This window comes from Saccopteryx leptura, chromosome 1 (assembly GCF_036850995.1).
Source record: "Saccopteryx leptura isolate mSacLep1 chromosome 1, mSacLep1_pri_phased_curated, whole genome shotgun sequence".
Taxonomy (NCBI): Eukaryota; Metazoa; Chordata; class Mammalia; order Chiroptera; family Emballonuridae; genus Saccopteryx; species Saccopteryx leptura.
The window spans coordinates 346,669,884-346,675,883 of NC_089503.1; positions in this window are offsets into that span (position 1 = coordinate 346,669,884).

Below are 6,000 nucleotides of genomic sequence, written 5' to 3' on the forward strand. Positions count from 1 at the left end.
CAATAATTATATTCCATAGGTGATGAGAAAGAATCCTTTTAGTCTTTTTTGCCTTTCTCAACAAACCATCTAGACAAATTGTATTTTATAAGACAAGATATAGAACGTGTGCAAATTTAATGTTAACAGACTTTTCAACCCAAGTACTAATTGCTCTCTTCTTATCACCTTCATTGTATCTGATTTGTTTCTTCAATCTTCTTTCTAGCGACAACAAAGTGAATCGTCTACCCCAATGTTTTATGTTCTCACATGATTTAACTCCTAAAACTTCTTACTAAATACCCCCCTGACTTATGAGTAACCTATGGTTTAAAATGAAGTTGTAAACAAGGCAGAGTCAGAGTATGAACTTATGATTTTATAATTCCACAGTCTTAAGAATCAGTTCATATTTGTGTACAAAAGTGTATCAGCATATTAATAATGATATTTAAAACATCAAAATAGAAAAATGATTAAATAAAATAATACATCTGTGATATAAGGCTCTGAAGGCATTAAAATGGTGTTTATAAAATATTAAAAGGCATAAAGACAAGCTATGATATAATGTTATGTGAATAAAACAGTGTACAAATTTCTATATCAAGTGAACTTATTTTTGTTATATGAAGATGACCAGGGTGCTAACACAAATTACTAAGAGTGATTATCTCAGGGTGGTGTAAAGATGGATAATTTATTAATTTTATTTTATTATTTACTTTTTGTGTGTTCTAAAAAGTCTACAATGAAAGTGTAGTGCTTTTAGAATTGTACTTTTAGGCCCTGGCCTAAAATAATTTATAGAGTGTTGGCTTGGCATATAGACATCCTGGGTTTAATGCATGGTCAGGGCACACATGAGAAGCAACCATCTGCTTCTGCCCCCTCCCACTCCCACTTCTTTTCCTTCTCTGCTCCCACAGCCAGTGACTTGATTGGAGCATAGCCCCAGGGCATTGATGATAACTCTGTGGGAGCCAGATAGCCTCAGGTGCTAAAAATACCTTACTTTTCGAGCATCGGCCCTAGAAGGGGTTACTAGGTGGATCCCAGTTGGGGCACATGTGGCAATCTGCCTCATTATCTCTCCTACTCTCACCTAAAAAAAATAAAAATAAAGAATTGTAATTTTATTACTGTTTCTTAAATCTTCATTATAATGAATTTATCTTAGGTATATAAATTAGGATAGGCCAAGATAAAAATGGAAGTCCTATAATTAATAGGAACAATAATTACATTTTTATTCAAATTGAAATTATAACACAAAGAAAGTTTATATATTAGTAACAGTTGCTGCATCATCCTTATATCTGGAAAATAAAGTGATGTTTGGAACTGACATAAAAAATCATTTACATCTACTTATATAACAATCTTCTCCATTTTACCTCCCCCAAATTGGATTATTTTCATGTAAGGCACTACACTGAATGCACCTCACCCACCTTTTAGTAAAGTAATGAACTCTATCTAGCTTTGGACTCTAGCCAAGATACATAGACTTTCTAAGGCTAAGTATGAACCTGTAAAATAAGGAGGAAACATTTATATTGACAATTATACTTTTATACACACAACAGGTGTAAATGACAGTGTGTTTTGGTTAGGAAAGGGAGAACAGCATTTTAAAAAATCACAACCTGCCTCAGGAAAATAAGAGTCTAGTGGGGAAGACATGGTTGCAAGCAGAATGAAGCACATTTCATAGCAATGTTATAGAAGCAGTATGTGTCATAGGTGGGGGCCTTTCACTATCCAGTAGAATCTTCTATGTGGATTCAGAAAGTAAATAAGGGAAAAAAGAAAAGATATGGGCAAGGATATGAAGCTTTGGAACCCATGGCAAGTTGAGAAAGATGAGAATAGAAATAATAATAAACTTTTGGCAGTGCTTATCTTGTGTGAGGTAGGTACTCTTTTAGCTCTTTATATATACTAATACAGGGTGGGGCAAAAGTACAGTTGAGAGTATGTGAAACAGTTTATTCTTGCATTATTATTTATTATTAACAATTATTATTATTAACTCTAAGCCTACTTTTGCCCAATCCTGTATATACATGGAAGGTGAGGTGAAAAGGTTGGTGGTACTAGGTAACAAACCCTATGCTCCAGACTAAGAGTATTGGTTGGGGGGTGGGTCATAGAGGTGGCTGGGTAACACTGGGATGTCAAAGATCATATGTTTATTTTTAAAAAAATATTATCTTTATTTTTTTATTCATTTTTTAGAGAGGAGAGAGAGTGAAAGAGAGAGAGAGAGAAAGAGAAAGGGGAGGAGCAGGAAGCATCAACTCCCATATGTGCCTTGACCAGACAAGTGCAGGGTTTTGAACAGCAACCTCAGCGTTCCAGGTCGACACTTTATCCACTGCACCACCACAGGTCAGGCTCGTGTTTAGTCCTTTATAAACCATGATCTTAGGCAAGTCTTTTGACCTCTTAGAATTCTAATATACTATCCTGTAAAATAAGTGTGATGATACTAACAGAACAGTGGATATTATCCATCAATAATTATAAAGTGCTTTGAAAAGTACACAATTCTATACAGATTTTAACTGTTGTTATTATTGTTATGATGATCTGACATTTGTTTTAATAAAATAATCCTAGGGCCAGTTTAAACGATGGATGAAAAAGATGAGAGAACAGCAACAAGGTCAAATTTGGGTGTTCTTGGGATAATGCAGTATGACAGAATAAAGGTCTACAAAAGCAGAGGCTGGAGAAGAGAGGAAAGGAAAGAACAGAACTTAAACAGCTTGTGGTGTACTTGGAAGGGGTAAGAGGGGAGGAAGAGTAAGAAGAAAAACAGGATAAAGAGGTTCAGGACCACTGCAGCCAGAAGAGGTAAGAGTCTCACTAAATAACATAAGGTTAATATTTTTCAAATGCTTCTGATAAAGCAGGACAGGGAAAGAGTCAATGCTGTTAGATTTTTAAAAATATTTTTTAAAAATTTTTATTGATTTTAATTTATTGTGTTTACATAGATTCAAGTGTCCCACCAAATATATCTTCCCCCACCCCATGTTCCCCTCCACACCCCCCTTAGCCCCTCCCCCCAATGCCTTCCCCCCTTCAGGAATTGCTGTCCTGCTCCCTATAATGCTATTATGTATATATAATTTCACTAATCTCTTTCCCTTCTCTGATCCCATCCTCTCATCCCCTTTCCCTCTGACTGCTTTTCCTCTGGTCCCTTTGATCCCACCTCTACCTCTATTCTGCTCCTCAGTTCACATTGTTCATTGAATTCTTTAAATGAGTGAGGTCATATAATATTTTTCTTTCTCTGCCTGGCTTATTTCACTTAGCATAATAGTATCCAGGTCCATCCATGTTGTCGCAAAAGGTAAGATTTCTTTCTTCGTCATGGCTGCATAGTAAGTATTCCATTGTGTATATGAACCACTGCTTTTTAATCCACTCGTCCACTGATGGACACTTGGGCTGTTTCCAGATCTTGGCTATTGTAAACAATGTTGCCATAAACATGGGGGTTCATTTTTTCTTTTGAATCAGTGATTTGGAATTCTTAGGATATATTCCTAAAAGTGGGATAGCTGGGTCAAAAGGCAGTTCCATTTTTAATTTTTTGAGAAATCTCCATACTGTTTTCCACAGTGGCTGCACTAGTCTGCATTCCCACCAGCAGTGCAGGAGGGTTACCTTTTCTCCGCACCTTTTCAGCACTTATTACGTGTTGTTTTGTTGATGAGCGCCATTCTGACTGGTGTGAGGTGGTATCTCATTGTGGTTTTAATTTGCATTTCTCTAATGATTAGTGATGTTGAGCATTTTTTCATATGCCTATTGGCCATCTGTAGGTCCTCTTTGGAGAAGTGTCTATTCATTTCTTTTGCCCATTTTTGATTGGATTGTTTGTCTTCCTGGTGTTGAGTTTTACAAGTTCTTTATAAATTTTGGTATTAGATGTACTGTCGACTGTGTTCTCCAATTGTGTGTTTTGTCTTTTTATTTTGTTCATATTGTCTTTAGCTGTGCAAAAGCTTTTTAGTTTGATATAGTCCCATTTGTTTATCCTGTCTTTTATTTCACTTGCTCGTGCAGATAAATCAGCAAATATATTGCTGTGAGAGATATCAGAAAGCTTACTGCCTATGTTTTCTTCTAAGATGATCATGGTTTCCCAGGTTACATTTAAGTCTTTTATTGACTTTGAGTTTACTTTTGTGAATGGTGTAAGTTGATGGTGTAGTTTTATTTTTTTGCAAGTACCTGTCCAATTTTCCCAACACTTTGTTAAAGACAGAGTCTTTACTTCGTCGTATGCTCTTACCTCCTTTGTCAAAGATCAATTGTTCATAAAGGTGTGGGTTTATTTCTGGGTTCTCTGTTCTGTTCCATTGATCTGTATGCCTGTTCTTATGTCAGTACCAAGTTGTTTTGAGTACAATGGCCTTGTAGTATAACTTGATATCAGGAAGTGTGATACCCCCCACTTTTTTTTTTCAAGATTGCTAAGGCTATTCCTGTTCTTTTTTGGTTTCATATAAATTTTTGGAATATTTGTTGTATATCTTTGAAGTATGCCATTGGTATTTTAATAGGAATTGCATTGAATTTATAGATTTCTTTGGGTAAAATAGACATTTTAATGATGTTTATTCTTCCTATCCATGAACACGGTATATGCTTCCACTTGTTTGTATCTTTTTTGATTTCTTTTATCAATGTCTCATAATTTTCTGAGTACAAGTCTTTAACCTCCTTGGCTAAATTTACTCCTAGATACTTTATTTTTGTTGTTGAAATAGTGAAGAGGATTGTTTCCTTAATTTCTCTTTCAGACAGTTCATTGTTGGTGTATAAAAGTGCCACTTATTTCTGAATATTAATTTTATATCCTGCCACATTGCTGAATTCATTTATCAGGTCCAGGAGTTTTTTGACTAAGACTTTAGGGTTTTCTATGTATAGTATCAAGTCATCAGCAAATAATGATAGTTTTACTTCTTTTTTTCCAACTTGGATGCCTTTTATTTCTTCTTGTCTGATTGCTGTGGCTAGGACTTCCAGAACTATGTTGAATAAGAATGGTGAAAGGGGGCACCCCTGCCTTGTTCCTGATCTTAAGGAAATTGCTTTTAATTTTTGCCCATTGAGTATGGTGTTGGCTGTGGGTTTGTCATAGATGGCTTTTATCATGTTGAGGTATGTTTCCTGTATTCCCATTTTGCTCAGAGTGGGTACTAGATTTTATTAAATGCTTTTTCTGCCTCTACTGATATTATCATGAGATTTTTATCCTTCCTTTTATTTATGTGATGAATTACATTGATTGATTTGCGAATATTGTACCAGCCTTGCCTCCCCTGAATAAATCCCACCTGATCATGATGTATGATTTTTTTCATGTATTGCTGGATCCGGTTTGCTAATACTTTGTTGAGAAATTTTAGCATCTAAGTTTATCAGAGATATTGGCCTGTAGTTTTCTTTCTTTGTAGTGTTTTTGCCTCGTTTTGGAATGAGGGTTATGCTCACCTCATAAAAGGAGCTTGGCAATCCTAAAGAAAAATAATGAAGCTGGGGGCATTTTAATACCTGACTTCAAACTCTATTATAGGGCCACGACAATCAAAACAGCATGGTATTGGCAGAAAAATAGACACTCAGACCAATGGAACAGAATAGAAAGTCCAGAAATAAAACCACATATATATAGTCAAATAATTTTTGATAAAGGGGCCAACAACACACAATGGAGAAAAGAAAGCCTCTTCAATAAATGGTGCTGGGAAAACTGGAAAGCCACATGCAAAAGAATGAAACTGGACTACAGTCTCTCCCCCTGTACTAAAATTAACTCAAAATGGATCAAAGATCTAAACATAAGACCTGAAACAATTAAGTACATAGAAGAAGACATAGGTACTCAACTCAGGGACCTGGGTTTTAAAGAGCATTTTATGAATTTGACTCCAATGGCAAGAGAAGTGAAGGCAAAAATTAATGAATGGGACTACATCAGACTAAGAA